The sequence below is a fragment of the Puma concolor genome, chromosome C1, assembly GCF_028749965.1.
Source record: "Puma concolor isolate L17-30 chromosome C1, mPumCon1.1.hap2, whole genome shotgun sequence".
Lineage (NCBI taxonomy): Eukaryota > Metazoa > Chordata > Mammalia > Carnivora > Felidae > Puma > Puma concolor.
The window spans coordinates 147,279,249-147,296,809 of NC_141674.1; the positions used below are offsets into that span (position 1 = coordinate 147,279,249).

General features: G+C 42.6%; 1 protein-coding gene across 4 annotated transcripts in view; it reads left to right on the plus strand.

Annotated features, from left to right (window-relative positions):
- The first annotated feature begins 2,285 nt into the window (after positions 1-2,285).
- GPD2 (glycerol-3-phosphate dehydrogenase 2) overlaps positions 2,286-17,561 on the plus strand; it is a 147,961-nt gene continuing 132,685 nt past the window's right edge. For 2 of the 4 annotated variants that reach the window (XR_015255235.1, XM_086718636.1), the window contains exon 1: positions 8,048-8,187. The gene's annotated coding sequence lies outside the window, so the exon portion shown is untranslated. Of the gene's footprint in view, positions 2,508-7,178; positions 7,556-8,047; positions 8,188-17,561 lie in introns of those variants that run through there. The other 2 variants (XM_086718638.1, XM_086718637.1) reach the window with 2 other exon arrangements.

A 17,561-nucleotide genomic window follows, 5' to 3' on the forward strand; every position in this document is an offset into this window, starting at 1 on the left:
TGGCATCTTGAATAAAAAACACCCTGAAGGGTCAGCTCCACGAGGATAGATTGGCATTAGTGCCAAAGAGAAATAAATGAAGGAAGCTGTATGAGTTTCCTGTAGCTGCTGTAACAAATTACATAAGCTTGTTGGTTTAAAACAATAGGAATATATTCTCCCACAGTTCTGGAAGCCAGAAGATCAAAGTCAGTGTCACTTGACTGGAATCAGTAGTCAGCAGGGCTTCACTCTCTCCAATGTATCTAAGGGAGAGTTAATTACTTGCTTCTTCTAGCTCCGGTGGCTGCTGGCTTTTCTTAGCGTGTCTGCATTACTCCAGTCGGCATCCATGATCACACTGTGTTTTACTCTTCTATCTCTGTAAAACCTTTCCATTACTCCAATCTTTTTTTTTTTTAATTTTTTTAAACATTTCTTTCTTTCTTTCTCTTTCTTCCTTCCTTCCTTCCTTCCTTCCTTCCTTCCTTCCTTCCTTCCTTCCCTTCCTTCCTTCCTTCCTTCCTTCCTTCCTTCCTTCCTTCCTTCCTTCCTTCCTTCCATCTTTCTTTCTTTCTTTCTTTCTTTCTTTCTTTCTTTCTTTCTTTCTTTCTTTCTTTCTTTCTTTCTTTCTTTCTTTCTAGTGCAAGAGGGGAAGGGGCAGAGAGAGAGGGAGACACAGAATCCAAAGCAGCCTCTGGGCTCTGAGCCATCAGCACAGAGCCTGCCTCAGGGCTTGAACTCATGAACTGATTCTAACCAAAGTCAGACACTTAAGAGACTGAGCGACTCAAGCACACCCACCCTTATAAGATTACTTCAATCTTATAGGGATACGCAGGATTGCACTTGGAGTCCGCTCTGATAATTCAGAATAATGTCTCCATCTCAAGATTCTTAATTAAATCTGCAACATCTCCTTACCACACCCTCCACCCCCAGCCCCAGCCTGTAGCATTCACAGGTTCCAGGGAGGCCACTATTCTGTCTACTACAGGATAGCTTTTAATTCTTTGCTTTGGGTCCATAAGCCTCGGAACTATTTGCTTTTCATCTGGCCCAAGAGCAAGCGCGTAGTAAATTGTATCTAGGGTGGGGCACCAGGATGGCTCAGTTGGTGAGTTCGAGCCCCTCATTGGACCACTCCTAACAGTGCAGAGCCTACTTGGGACCCTCTCCCTCCCTCTCTGTGCACTGCTTGAGAGTGCACTCTTGCTCTCTCTTAAAATGAATAAATAAACTTAAAAAATAAACTGTGTCTAGTGAGTATAATGATGGAGAAGCTAGAATTTCACCCTGCAGCACTTTGAGACTCACTGTGGGAAGGCGATCTTTGTGAGAGCAAGGACTTCTGCTCTGTTTCAAAACCACAAGAGACCCAGGTTGACAATGAAGAGTGCATACTCAGGAAAGATTGTCTTCCTCCACATTTGATTATTGAAAAATATTTCTGGAACACGCATACCTTAAATATACCAGAAACATATTTTTTAGATGTCCTAACACCAGTTTCTGGCTTCTTATCACATATCAGGTTATCTCAGTTCTCAGAAACCTGACCAGAGTTAAAAGTTAGAAAGGGAAAGGGATTATCTGTTTACAGCATGGTCTAGAGAATTTTAAAACAGTAGACTTTCCACCGAATGGGCAAATTTCCTCTTGGTGGGGGTTACGTGGAAACATTATCTCATGTTTTATGTCCCCTTGAAGAGTTATTTCAAAAATAAACTTCAGTATGTAACCCAATGATAACAGAAGAAAGATTCTCTACTTTCCTATCATTCCTTTTTCAGCTTTGCGTGATGCTCTTGCTGATAGAGGAAGAATGGAGATTTGCTTTTGAGGCCAAGGTATTTGCTGAGGGAACAGCACCTGTTACTCTCTGGCTGGTACCCTTGTGTGTAAAGTACCTTCCTCTTGGCTTGACAGAAATTAGGTCATTGCCCATGTGTTTCGGGCTGCTGAATTAAGACACAACATTCTCATTTTAAAGCTAATCATGCACAGACATAAACGCTGTCCACAGCTATGGTTGTTCTACTATTGCTGTTTAGATTGATCCTTAAAAAAAAAAATCACATTACAACATTACAGTGGTTAAATTTATTTGAATCATCTACTGCTGAGATCCAAGCCGCTTCCAGATTATGTAACAGGTATTCAGAATGTGGAACTCAACAAATCTCTGGTTTCTCAGGCTGCTTACCCTTGGCTCAGCTGCCTCTGTCACTGAGTCATCAACAGATTTACTCTGAGGAACCCAGTATTCCATTTTGTTTCAGCTCCCACATCAGAACCTAATACTTATTCATGTTCTCTGCATGAGTTTCTTGGGACATTTCTGTTTACCCACAACCTTCCTGCCGCTATTAAATAGGAGGCTATGTGCCAGAGTCAACATTATTCAATTTACATCATCAACATTTGAAAAAGCTTGTTTTCAGTGCTGCTCTGTCCTAGGAACACAGTGGATGCCTGCCTGAGGAAGGAGTTCACATTTCCTTCACCCTCAAGGCCTTTAAATCTAAGTAAGTTTCCTGGTGCCACTTTATACTGATGCTTTAAAATTTTATTTAAAAAATACTTTCCCAGATTCTTATAAAGCAGAAATAAAACTTCAAGTACCCATTTAAAAGTATATTTAGTATTTTTATTTCATCTTTTCAAGGATCATATATTTTCACCTTATTCTTGATCCTAACTCTTTGAGAATCACTGACATGGGAAGATTTTCTTGTTGGCTATTTTTAGATGTCTATAATTCTGCTTTTAAAAATTCAAATAACAAGTAGGCAGAGATCTGCTAAGTGAGCTGCTCTAATCACAAAGCCCCAACATCACTGCTCTGGTCCTGGCTAAGGATTTGTTTTAAGATTTTTGTGGACAGCATTGTTCATCGTTTAGAAACTCTGTATTAGTTTTGTTTTCTTTGTAAGGGGTAAACTTGTAGTGGTTGTTTAATGCTTGGTTATCTCCTTAATGTTTGTAACTATTGTAACAATGGATAGGATTATAGGTGCATGCAGTATGTCCCAAATCACGTACATGACAGGTTGTCCCCAATTTATGATGGTTTAAGGATTTTTTTTTTTTTTTTTGACTTTGGGGCAAAAGCAAGAAACATTCAGCAGAAACCATACTTTGAATTTTTGAATTTGGATTTTGCCTTGGACTAGAGGTGTGTGGTCCAGCCCTCTTTCCTGATGCTGGACACCAGCAGTGGGCTATCACTCTCCTTTAGCAGCGCCATCTGAAGGGTGAACAACTGATACACCTACCGCCATTCTGTACCCAGATGACCATTCTGGGTTTCACTTTCAGTACCGTTTTCATTACATTACATGAGATTTTCAACACTTTATTACAAAATAAGCTTTGTGCTGGATGATTCTGCCCAACTATAGGCTAATGTAAGTGTTCTGAGCACCTGTGAAGTAGATTAGGCTAAGCTCTGATGTTTTGTAGGTGAGGTGTATTAAATGCATTTTCAACTTCTGATATCTTCCAGCTGTGTTGGGTTTATCAAGACATAACTCCATCCTAAGTTGGGGAAGATCTGTACTAAAATAATATAACTGAAGAAATATGTGAGCATACAATGATCAGAGCTCAGAATAAAGGTGTCTTGGCCCAATTTTGAAGCAAGAGTCAGAATGCCTCTGATTTACACCCTTAGGGAAGAGAAGTGAAATTGGTGATACTTTTGTTGACGACTATACATCAGGCCTTTTGCATAGATTATCCCACTAAATCCCAGTGTGGCCATTTGCTAGCTGTGTTATCTTGGGCATGTTACTTAACAATTTTGTGCCTCAATTTCCCTATTTTGTAAAAATAAAACAAAACAAAATCAAGAAGCCAAAAACTCAGACTTATTCCAATTTAATCTTATTAAAGATTACGTGGACCTTGTTAAGCCTAGTGCCTGGCACAGAATAAACACCATGTGAATGTTCACTATTAATGTACCCACTGATAAAGAAACTGAGGTTCTGGGAGACCGGAGAACTTAGGTTAAAGAACTTGGAAGAGAGTGGACTTGAAGCCCATACACTGTTCTGTATACCACGTAGTTTCTCATTTTAATCTTGGCTCTGTTGTTTAGCTATTGTTTAGGTAAGTCACTTCATATTGTGGGGCCTTGATTTCATTGTTTGTAAAACAAAATTTATGGCCCGTTGCAATCCTTATATTCCATAAATGTTATCATAAACTTTGGTGACCTGTGACCACTTGAGGAAAATTTTTTTTCTCTGTAGAAATGGGCAGGAACTGAAACAGTTGACCCTCAGCATATAGAGATGGTTGTAAAAGGTGGACAATAGTATCACCAGTGGAAGGTTCCTCCATATTGGGGAAAGTTCACCCCCAGCAGTTGTGTTTAAGATGTCTTCGCAGCAGATAGGCTACTCTCCAGGGTTGGGAAAGGAAGAACTTGTTCCTTTTGTTACACGTGAATCCAGGAAATAACCTAAATTCATCTGATAACACTAAAATGCAAGATAAATTAATGCGGGGCAAACTCAGGCTTTGGTAAAACAGGAACAATTGAAAAAGGGAACGCTTTTCAGACTTTGGTAGCCATGTGAGTGAGACCGAACACCCACGGCAGTCCTGAAGTTTTCTTAGGCACCCAAGAAAAGAGTTAGGTGGCACCAAAGTTATTTGACACCCTTAATCTGAAAGATGGTAAACACACGTTCCTTCCAAATGCTGAGTCATGCTTGTGATGACACAGAAAAACACCTAAGACTCCAACTTTCCTGAGATACTGGTCTTTAGTAGATTGTTTGCTGCTGAAATAATTACTTCATGTTTTTAGATTTACTTATGGGGAGTGCTTCCCCTCCTACACCCTAAGTTGTTTTTGGTGTTTTTTTTTTTTCCCTTTTTTAGCCCTCAACCTGTTTGTTTGGTTTTGTTTCAATTCCATGAGCAAAAAGAAGATGTGGCAAGTATATGTGTGTGTAGGCAAGGTTGTTTGTTTGTTTGTTTTTAACATATATATTGTTGGTGGATCTAATGCAATAATAATTCCTAAATTAATGATTATTCCCCTCCTCCCCACAAAATTATCTTTATAGTAAAAAGAAATTGCTTAAGCATCTTGAAATTTACACTCCTGTCAGATACCCTAATCAGCAACTGAACTTTCAGTGGAATTCTTGTCCTAATAAGTCAGACAAAGGGGCAGACATAGGCAGAAAGCTACTTTGGGTACTCACAAATAGTATATTAAGTTTTAAAGCGATAATGTATAAGGCTAAAAGGAACAATTTATTTTAATATTGTATTTCGTCTAGAAAATATTGATGGAATAAACAGAGGTAAATTTTGGGTTTTGTAAGTTTCTGTGAGTCTTAAAGTAGAGTAGCGTAAACCTTTGCATTTGGAAATTATCTAGTGTTTATCTTTAAAAATGAACAGTGTTTAGCCACTTTTGTCATGAACAAGTGGATGCCTAATTTATGCTGAATACTTACAAATTACCATGTTTTATGCAGTAATTGGAAGTAACTTTTATAACAATTTTCTATTTTGGGGCACCTGGGTGGCTAGGTTGGTTAAGCGTCTGACTCTTGATTTCTGTTCAGGTCCTGATTTCACAGTTTGTAGGATGGAGCCCCTGCATCGGGCTGTGAGCTGACAGTGCAGAGCCTGCTTGGGATTCTCTCTCCCTCTCTCTGCCCCTCCCCTGCTGACATTAATTTTCTCAAATTAAAAAACATTTAAAAAATAAGTTTTTTTAATTTTAAAATTATTTTTTTCAAGGCTGTGGTTGAGATTAGATGTAGTTAGAGGATGGAGATATGGAGCCAGAGGTGGGTTGTTTAGAAAAAGAAGGTCCAGAGTGACCGGTAGGCTCATGATGGTAAGTTTCTTGTCTCTCCTTGCCTAAGCCCTCCCATATCCACCTTTTCCTTTGGTGCTTTTCCTGAAATCCAGCAGATGCCTAGTGTCCTTCTGCTCTTCTCTGGTCGCTCTTGGCCCCAGTTTTGGCAAATGAAATTATGTCCGATGCTTCTGACTTTTCTCAGCTCCTCAAAATCCTCTCCCTTCTCCCCTGTTCTATGCCATCAGTCTGACTTTGGTTTCGGCCATTAGAGATGGCCATGGGTTATTGAGAACCGAATCCCCACTGGCTTGTTAGCTAGCAAGGTGACCAGGATTTTGTGGGGGGAAATAAACAGTAGACATAATAGAGTCTGGAACAAATCGTTCATCTAAACGTTCATTTCAAATCAGTAAACACTTATCAAACATCTATTGTGTCATAGGCACTGTGGTAGATACCAGGGTACAGAAGGAAATAGGTGGTCTCCATTTTCCAAGAACTGAACCGTTCTGGGAGAATTCGTGGGAAGGAAACACAGGACTGACGCTTCAGTTCAACCAGATTATTCCCTTTCTGGGTAACCTGTTGCTTTTCTAGATAAATGATATAGAATTGGGATTTGAACAAAATGTGGAAACAGTGCTTTGTTACAGGGGTTCTCTGTAATACCTGAGGGGAATGTTTAAGCAGTTGTTCACAAGCTTTAGTGTGCAAGAGAATCACTGGAAGAGCTTGTTAAATCAGATAGCTAGGTGCCAGCCCCAGAGTTTAGGGATCAAGTAGTTGGGAGTGAAGCCGAGAATTTGTATTTCCATTAAGTTCTTCGATGCTGCTGCTGGCTCACACCACTGCCCTTTCAGAGCTACAGTTTTAAACGTAAGGATTTCCAGGTTAGGATTTCCAGGTTCCATCTATGTTCGGTGTGGGAGTGGGAACCTGGGATTGATCATTTTATACCCGCCTTCCCATTCTAATATGCATCCAAGGTTGAGAACCATTTGGACAGGCTGGTTTCCTGACATTTACTGTGAGCTTGGGACCCAATGAATCTACACATTACTTTATGCCAATTACAATAGTTATGACTTAATTAAATTATGACTTAAAGAAATTAGCAAATGACTTAATAAGTAATTGGCTTTAAAAAAACCCAGCACTGCGATTTGGGTTCAAACTAATTTGGCTGCCTTCCTTTGGAAGGTCTTTCCAACCCTCCCCTGGGTATTTTCCAACACCACGGTGGAAACCTTCTTTGCAAAACTCCCAGAGGTTGTTGGAGGAAAGGTCTTAAGGATATGGGGTCCATTTGAGCCCCATGTGCGCCCTCCCTGGGTCCACTTGGGCTTGCTTAGCTCTGGTGGTTCCAAGTAAGCTGGGCATGCTCAGTGGGCAGGGTCGGTTTTAGGGGGTGCATCTGGGAAGCCTGCTGCTCCGCTGCCGGGGCTCTGCGCCTCCCCCCACCTGTATGAGGCCGGGCCTGAGGCGCCTTCGCTCGGCATCCCCCCCTCTCCCACCTCCCGGCGCCCGCCGGGGCTTGGCCTTCCCCGCGGGTTCCTGCGCTGACATTCAGCGGGCAGGTCGGGAGGTCGAGAGCGTGCGGAGGGGGTCCGCGCGAGGGCTTTGGGCTCTGACGGCCGGGTCCCAAGGGTCCGCCCGCTTCCTAGAAGCGTTTCTAGGCCCAGGGAAGCCTTTCTGCCGAGGAGGGGAAGCCAGATCCGGGGGCGGACGACGAGAAATCAGGTAAGCCAGCCCGCCGGCGTGCAGGCGGGCTGGTGTCTCCTCTCTCGCGGGCAGGTGGCCAGGGCCGAGGCAACCGGGCACCTCCCCCACCGTCCCCGGGCCTAGCCCAGCCCAGGCTTTCCAGCCCGCGAGCAAGGCGGGGCGCGGGGCGGGAGCCGCAGCCCGGGGCGAGGGCCAACGCCTCGGCGCGCCGCCGCCCCGCCCGGCGGGCCCCGCGGCCCCGCCAGGTCACGTTCCTCGGGCGGCGGGGACCTCGGTCGCCCGCCGCCCGCTGGTTCGCGACGCTTCACCCCCTCGCCTCGGCCCCGGCTCCCGCCTCCACTTCCGCGTTTCCCTGCAGGGCCGAGCAGCCCGGGCGGGAGGAATCCGGGCGGGACGCGGCCGCCGCGCCAGCCCCAGGGGAGGGAGGAGGAGCGGCAGCGGGGAGGGGGGGTGGGGGTGGGGAGGAAGTCGCCGGGGAGGCGGGGCTGCGGCGGGTTGCACTGGCCCGGGCTGCCCGGGAGTGACAGCCACGCGCGCCGCGCCGCGAGGATCAGGGCCGAGTCTCTGATTCGGGGGGAGGCAGAGACTCCGCCCCGCCGGGAGGAACTGGGGGCTCCTGCGCTCCCCTCGCGCGACAGGACCGATCTCAGGTGTGTGCTTCCTGGGAGACCCCCTTCCCGCGCCCCCGGGGTCGTGGCTGAGAGCAATCCCGTTCTGACCCGGGCGAGTCCTCTAGGACTCCGGCGTTGGCTGGGGGGTGGGAGAGAGTTTAGGGTTTCTCCCCAGCAACAGAAGGGGGGACTCATTCTCGAGTAGGGGTTAGTATTTACATTTTGGCGGACGGCGGGGTGTAATACATTTGGGGCGAGGGTTGGTAGCTCATGGAAAGTTTGCGGCAAACTTTTGGCTTGTGGATGCCGCTCTCCTCCTGAGGATTGGCGCTCCCTTCTGAAGGAAGGGAGGGAAAGATTCTAGAAGGGGGGCTGAGGCTCCGTTGAGGACCTCAGCTGCTGGAGTGTGACAGTCTCAGGAGGAAATGGAAAGTGTACACCGATGAGCCTAAAACAGCCCCCTCAGCTTCTCTGAGCAAAAATAGATTTGCAGAGTGCTTTGGCAGAAAGGTAGAGAGAGCCCTGTGAATGAAGTGCTGCTCTCAGCACTTGGTGTCTACGCTGCCTTCTACCTTCTGCACGGGAGCATTCACTTGCTAACAGCCTTCCTTGAGAGTTTCAGAGTAACTTACAACCAAATTCTCACAGCCTTCGTGACATGGGCCAACCCACATTACACATCCCATTATACCTATCGTGAGAGGCAGCGGTAGACACAGCTAACAGTTAATTTGGTCAGCTTATAAATAGTTTTGTATAATTAGGTGAGGGAAGGGAAGGGCGGGGGACTTACACCATTTGTTGCTTAAAACAAAACTGTTAGAATTTTGCATATGTTTCAAGTTTGATGTGCAGTGTATTTTTGGACTGTGGACGGTAATGGCAATTGCCACACTGGGGCCAGGCCCTTCCTGCCTGCTTCTGACTACTGTGGTCCCTGAGTTCTACAGGGACAGCTGGGTGCCATTGCCCAATGGATACCATGTGCAGCCTGGGGAACTTTATGCTGTGGATGTTGAAACGCCTTTGTGTTCCTCGTAAGGACATGTGTCAAGTTACAATACTGTCTTGATTTTTAAAAATCAACTTTTCAAATAAAGCAGTGTTACCTTAGTAAAAACTGGATAAGAGGTGGTGTTTTGAGTTTGACAAACAACATTGGGGGAGCTGTCCATTCTGGTATCTCACACAGTCATTTTGTAAAGAAACTGAGCATTATTAAAGCTATCCTTTGTTTTCCCTCTCTCTGATTTATTTTTTTTTATTTTTTTAATGTTTATTTATTTTTGAGAGACAGAGTGTGAGCAAGGGAGGGGCAGAGAGAGAGAGAGACACAGAATCTGAAGCAGGCTCCAGGCTCTTAGCTGTCAGCACAGAGCCCCATGTGGGGCTCAAACTCACAGACCACGAGATCATGACCTCAGTCGAAGTCTGACACGTTTAACCGACTGAGCCACCCAGGTGCCCCTCCCTCTCTCTGATGTATTAAAAGATGTATTGAGGGCTTAGTAATGGGCAAGAAGGCCGCAGTGTTACCCATTGTCATGGGTTTTATCCCCTCCCCCTTTAGTTCTTGTAACTATTTAATCTCATTATAGCTATTTAAAGAGGTTCGATTATCATTGTAAGTAACTCATATTGGCAAACTATTATAACTCTGAAATTATTCTGTCCGGTTATTTGTTTTCTGTCTCTCATCACGAGAATGCAAATTCCATGAGAAGAGTTGGTCTGCTTCACACAGATTCCTATTTCTAGTGCCTAGAATGGTGACTAACTAGTAACAAGTGCTCAATAAATATTTCCTCAATGAATGACTGAACTGTGGGACAAACTCTAGCTAAGTGTAGTGGGGGGGGAAGAAAACAAGACTTCGGCCTTTGGTAACCTGCTCAAACCCACGGAGCCTCAATTGTCTCATTGGCACAGTGTGGATAATATATGATATAACATATGTAAAATGGCTAGTGATGTACCTGTTAGGGGGTAGACTTCAAAATATTAGCTTCCTTCCTTCTTACACGTTTTTCTTTTTGTATTCAAAAGGGAAAGAATTGGGCAAAGAATAGAAAATTTAGCTCTTGCTGCTTGTGCTTGAATTATCCAGGCATTATCTCCTTTCCTGTGGTGTGGGTGCTTAAGGGGGAAGGTGGTTAGTGGGAATCCCTTATTACAAAAGGAAACAGTTTTCCAGATAAGTATCCAATTTCTCCTCTTTATTTTTTAAATTTTTTTTTTAAACGTTTATTTATTTTTGAGACAGAGAGAGACAGAGCATGAACGGGGGAGGGGCAGAGAGAGAGGGAGACACAGAATCAGAAGAAGGCTCCAGGCTCTGAGCCATCAGCCCAGAGCCCAACGCAGGGCTCGAACTCACGGACCGCGAGATCGTGACCTGAGCTGAATTCGGACGCCCAACCGACTGAGCCACCCAGGCGCCCCTCCTCTTTATTTTTTTAATGTGATGACATTTCTGCTTGGGTTTTTCAAAACTTGAGTCTTTCTGCTTGCCAACACCAGAACTCACAAGGGTGTCCCTAAGTGCGGAAACAGCACTTCAGAGAGAACATCGGAAATAAAACACATTTGACCTTGAACAACTTGGGTTTGAACGGTGTATGTCCATTTTTATGCAGATTTTTTCGATAAATACAGTATACTACTGTGAATGGATTTTTTCTGTACGATTTCCTTCTTTGAAAAGTTTATTGATTTTGAGAGCCAGAAAAAGAGTGAGCACACACGCACATGAACGGAGGAGGGGCAGAGAGAGAGAGGGAGAGAGAGAAGGCCAAGCAGGCCGCATGCTCAGCACAGAGCCCAGCATGGGCTTCATCCCACGACCGTGAGAACGTGACCTGAGCCAAAATCAAGTGTCAGAAGGGTCTGATGCTTAACCAACTGAGCCATCCAGGCATCCCTTTTTTATAATTTTCTTAATAACATTTCTTTTCTTTAGCTTACTTTATTATAAGAATACAGTGTATATTACATATAACATACAAAATATTTTTATCAACTCTGTTATCAGTAAAGCTTCTAGTCAACAGTAGGCTATTAATAGTCAAGGTTTTGGGAAGTCAGAAGTTACATGTGGATTTTCAATTGTGCAGGGGGTCAGCACCCCTAACTCCTGCATTGTTCAGAGGTCAAATGTACATTTAGCTCTTGACGTCTTGAATGCAGTTTTTTTGTAGGCTTGTGTAGCATTATTACATAGTAGCAAGTGCTAGAAAAAGAAAAACTATGGTTTTCTTGCTTTTGAGACAGTTTGTTTAACAAGGTAAAATATATGGATGTAAAACAGTGAAGGACCAGCATAAGATCTCTCATAATCATATACCCATTGAGAGAATGTTGGCTTTAACTGAGTGGTTATGGAGGGGAGATATTAATGTGGCTCAAATAGTTGAGACAGTTTTGTGGTGAAGAGAATGTCACTTTAGCTACAGAGAGACCTCAAGTTTCCTGCAGATTACAGCAAAAAAGAGGTCAGCATTGTATCATGAATGTTTGCTATTTTGTATTTCAGCATATTGAAAAAGTCAGCACAACCCTAAGCTTTCAAAAATGAACTTTCTGTGGAAAAGTATTAAAAGCCCACAGTAAAATTCTGTATGTGCACTAAATAACACTTTTCACTATATCTCTGAAGTTTTAAAGCCTAGGATTGGAGTTAAGAATTGTAACTCATCATTCTTGCCACTTTTAACCCACTTGCATAAAAATGTATCACATGGCCTGCCTGTTACTCTTTCCAGTTGTATATAATGGGATATATTTTTTATCTGATGTTTCCAGAGAAAATTACTGCTCATGAGTTGTGGGATCTCCACAACTGGCTAATTTCAGGATTGTTGTTTAATGAGATAGGGAAGGACTGAATGGAACTAGACTAAGAAGAAGAAGAAGATGATGATGACGATTTAATGTTTTTTATTTAAGTTTGAGAGACAGAGAAAGACTGAGTGTGAGCGGGGGAGGGGCAGACAGCGAGGGAGACACAGAAACCAAAGCAGGCTCCAAGCTCTGAGCTGCCAGCACAGAGCCCGATGCAGGGCTTGGACTCATGAATCTTGAGATCATGACCTGAACTTGAGCCGAAGTCGGACTCTAAACCGACTGAGCCAAGAAGATTATTATTGATGTGTTTCTAGATGCTCATCCACATACTTCGATAATTCCATTAAAATTCATCACCTTTGAGGTAAGAAGAAAACTCAGAGGTCGTGTTCTAGAGGAAGAAGCAGCTAATAAAGGGCATGGTGTACATTTCCTTGTTGACATGATGGGGGAAAGAAAAGGAGGAGGGAGAGATGATCATATTCAACTTCAGTGAGAAAGACCAGGGCTAAGGCAAGCCAAGACATCTCTAGCAACTTCAGAGTAGACCTCTTCCTGTATTATCTGACCAGGGATTGATCTCCGGAACTTTTCAGGAAAAGGAAACGCGGCAGCCGACGGTTTGAATACCTGAGGATGTTTAGGTAATGATTGTGGTCAGAGTTTGTCCAGAACTCTGATTCTGTGTCCTGACATGAATGAGACCATGTTTTTGTTTTTTACGGTTTTTTTTTTTTTTTTTTTGGTTTGTTTGTTTTTTCTTGTTTTCCAGGATTTTCATCTTCTGTTGCGAGTTCCTACTGCCTCTTTGGGTTAAATATTTCTTCCTAGATCATATCTGTGCTCTTGTTTCCCATTTTTCAGCTGAATTTTTTATGTTGGTTCTTTCAAAATCAGATTTCTGACTTATGCATCAGACAAAAAATGGTTTCCAATTTTAATTAGGTCAAGCTGGCATTTGGTCAGTTCACTAAAATTAGTAGGAGAAAACTAATTAATGGAAAATGTTTCCCCCCTACCTAAAAATTTATTGTGATGTATGTATTAACAAAATTTTAAATCATTATTTGGGAACATTTATTTATTTTTCTGGCAAAATGAAATTATTACTGATTTACTTTATTTTTTCATAGTGAGATCTGTTAAAGTGTGGGTGCTTTTTAAACAATGACTTAAATTTAGATTGTTCAAGCTTCATATTCTTTAGTGTTATGTCCTCTGTGGAAGCTCATATTTGATTGCCCACTTATATCCTACTATAAAAAGGTTTTATAATATAGAGAGGGAAACAAACCCCACAAACTATAACAGAGAAGTTGTTTTCTGAAAAGGATTTTCTAGAATTTGCTACTATCAAACGAGATGGCCTCCCAGTATGACTTGGTGACTTATGCTTAGAGAGCTTTATTACTTACCTTGTATCCACAAGTGGCTGCTAAGGCCAGATGGTTATATGAAGATGAACAAAAGTTTCTGTTCAAAGTAAACATTTTAGGAAATTTTTAGCTAAGATTTTATACCACTAGTATTTTAATAAGACACAACACACTTCTAAATGTATTTGATAAGTGATGAAAATAATATAGCTTAGGGTATTAGGTTCCTAGAAGCCATTTTCCTTTTATTTAAACTGGATAAAGAAAGGATGTTTGTTTCATTGTGGTAATGTCAAAACTGTTTGGATCATATCACTTTCTGCTCTACTCTTCCATGGGTTATTCTGACTTATTGGATCAAATTCCAAATATTTGTCTTTGAATTCATAGATCTCTCTAAACGTGTTCCAATATTAAGGTTGTATCCTTACCGTCCCTCTGATCCAGCCACTGTGGACTCCTTGGAATTGCCTAAATCTGTCCTACTTCCATTGCTGCCTCCATATGAATGCTCTTCTCTGTACTTCACCATTTTGAAATCTTACCAACCCTTGAATGTCCTGACCATTGGCTACGAGGTTCATGGTGCTTTCCCTCGCTGCCCCAGTCAGAAGTGTTTTGTACATTTCCTAATCCTGCAACTACTTTTTTTTTTTTTTTTATGCCACTGTTAAGTCTTCCATTTTCTCCTGTATTAGCTAATGATTTGAAAACGTATCATTACCTTTTCTGCAGATCTTGCAGACCAAGGACTGGATCTTACACAATTTTATAGACTTCATAGGCCCAGCCCCAGTACCTTGCACGTGGGGAATGCCTAGTAAATAGTTGTTAAATAAGTGATTGCCTTATATAATGCACTTATCCTTTAGTTACTCAGGAAACATGTGATAGAAATGAGTTGGGTATGATTGGACAGAAGATAACACAGGTAGGTGCAGTTCAGGTAATCAGTTAAACTAGATAGTTTCAACTTTCTCTTCTTCAGGCCTCCTATTTTTTCTTTACACATTTGGCACTTAAAAAAAATTTTTTTTTTAATGTTTTTATTTATTTTTGAGACAGAGAGAAACAGAGCATGAGCAGGGGAGGGGCAGAGAGAGAGGGAGACACAGAATCCGAAGCAGGCTCCAGGCTCTGAGCTGTCAGCACAGAGCCCGATGCGGGGCTGAAACTCACAGACTGTGAGATCATGACCTGAGCTGAAGTCGGACGCCCAACCGACTGAGCCATCCAGGTGCCCCGGCACTTTTGATATCCCAAAATACTGTATTTAGGAGGAGGAAAGGAAATCACTCTAGGTGAACCAACGTTATAAAAACAATCCCTGAGGAAAACAAGTGGACGAATCTGCAAAGGAGGTCATTTAGTATCCACTGAGGGCTCTCTTCTTTTCATCAATCTCTCCCTAATCTCCCACCTGCTCACCTCATCTAGTCTCTTAAAAAAGAAGCTGGAAAATTAATTTATAAAAAGATGATTGATAAAATTAATTTGTCACCTTATCAAAAGTCTGTGGATTCTAAAGAGACAAAACATTGAGTACCATTTATGTAAGCTAGGGGAAGGAATCTTTGGGGAGTGCTGTTTACCTGAGCATCCCTGAAATCATTGTATAGCCACTTCAGTGTGGCTTTGGTCAGTTTCTGCCGCCTTCAGTTTCTTTCTCTATAAAAGGAGGTGGGCTGCATGAATTTAAAGCCCATAACAGCATAAAGTATCTTAGTACTCTTCTAAGGTGAGGCCAGTCTTGGCTAGTGGATGCTGTTCACTGCTGGACCCTTGACCTAACTTTTGCTCTTCTCCAAATTTGGGATCTCCTTACTCCCAGCCTCTCCGGCTGTATTTGTTTTGACCTCCAATGTAGCACTCACATGTGGAGGATGCTGCCCTCTTTGCATCCTGGCCCCTGACTTACCCTCATAGGATTTGTTGCAACACATGTACTTTTACTTCCTTCTTCCATCATGTTTGCTAGTGTTAACCCCTTTCCCTCCTCCTAATGCACCATTAAGTAGCTGGGATATTTATCTAAAAAAACATAGATTTATGGAATTGTAAAATAGGAAAAGGGTTAGAGGTAACCCAACTCTGTCTTTTTATTACGAATAATAAATAGTAATGTTAGGTATCATTTATTGAGCAATCACCATTTTCTAGGTTCTGTTCTAAGCACTTTGCTTACATTATTTCATATAGCAACAGCAAATTCTTTTAGATCAGTGATGAAACACAGTTCCAGAGAACTTCAGTGACCCACCCAAAGCCACAGTTTTCTGGCATGACCGAAACTCCCTTGAAAATTGTGCAAAGAAATAATGAACCCAGGGATAATCCTTCTGGTGTTTCTGTAATGTATTTCCTGCTTTTGGCTACTTTGGATTCTGCTGCTTGACTCATTGAACTTTGCCTTTTAACACTTTCCACTTCCTAATATTTTACCCTGTGGTTCAGCAGTTTTCACCAGTGATGCTGAACTTGTTCAAACATTGAAGGCATAGCATCATATGCCTGCCTAAAGTAATATTCCTCTTGATCTGATTTCTAGGAACCCATGACATTGTTAAAATCTTCTTAGTGTTAATGGATGTGGAAACAGCCTGCAACTTGGTGCTCCTCTGCTTTTCCCACTCCTGCATCTGGGTTTGAGAATGCTACTGGGAAAATGAACGCAGTCATGCAAATTGGAGGTCCATACAAACTCACATTCTCCAGTTTTTGCCATGAGGCAAGTTCTTTTACCTGTTTTTAGACCACATCTTTTCCCATTTCCTGCCATGGTTTTACCAAACTTCAGCATCTTCTTTGAGCCTTTTACCCGACCTGTGCATTTCTTTATCAGATGATTGTTGGTGGTTAGGGGCAAACTAAACTGTTGGAAGGATCTGAAAGTAGATAAAAACACCAGCACAACAGATGTTTGTTTCTTGATCATATCATAGTCTTGATCCGTGAATGGCTTTCCTCCACTTGATTGTTCAGACACCACACCCTGGAATCTTTCGTTGTGTGACTGCCATTCCTTAGGGCTTTGTTTTCAACTGTATCCATTTAGTGGAAGGAGAAAGAGAAGAAGCATATCCACTTTCTAAACACTTAGTCTCGTAATGAATATGTCACTTCCCCTCACATACCATTGGCCAGAAATCAGGTGCCTGGTCACACTTACCAGCAAAGGGAGATTGGCAAATGTAGTCTAGCTGGGAGCAGAAGAGATTGTGGGCTTTTTGTGAAGTAAGCTGTTTCCTTCACAGTGCTTTGCATCCCATTATACTGAGAAAGCAGAGATATCATGTCAACTCATAATATTTCAGTCTCTCTTCCACATCTTCCCTGTAACTGAATCCATCGACTCCATCATTAACTACCAAGTCAGAGGCAGAGTTATTCAAAGTGGGTTCTTTCGCCAATACTCAGATCCCCCGTCCCTTTCACTACCTTCCTCTATAAAATTTGTCCCTGTTCATCTATATTTTAAATATTTACAAGATGGGGAGCCTGGGTGGCTCAGTCAGTTGGGCGTCCGACTTCGGCTCAGGTCATGATCTCGCGGTCTGTGGGTTTGAGCCCGCGTCGGGCTCTGTGCTGACAGCTCAGAGCCTGGAAACTCCTTTGGATTCTGTGTTTTTCTTTCTCTCTTTGCCCCTCCCCCACTGATGCTCTGTCTGTCTGTCTGTCTCTCTCTCTGTCAAAAATAAACATTAAATTTTTTTTTAAATATTTGCAAGAATACTCAAGATTCTCCCATCACAAAAACAATTAAGACTAAAACCCAAAACTGTTCCTTTACCCTGTACTCCCCTCTAGCTACATGCTCACTTTCTCTTTCAAGCGGTTTTTCCCAACACTATTTTGTATATGTTGTTTTTCTATTTCTTCACCTTCCATTCACTCCACAGCTGTTGGAAGTTTGGCTTCTACCTTAGATGAATCTGCTATTGTATGATTATTGGTGTCCCTCTTACTAGCAAATCAACGGGACCTCATTACTTGAAATGTCTGTGATTCTGCTCATTGTCTCCTTTGTGAAGTTGAATTTTGTCTAGGCTACTATGACAACTTGTTTTTCTTTTGGACGTCTCCTTGTTGATCTCTTTCCAGGTTCTTCCCCTTGACATTGGAGTTTCTAGGGCCTGTCCTCACTTGTAGAAGCTCCCGGAACCACCACATTCATCCATATCCCTGATTTTAGTA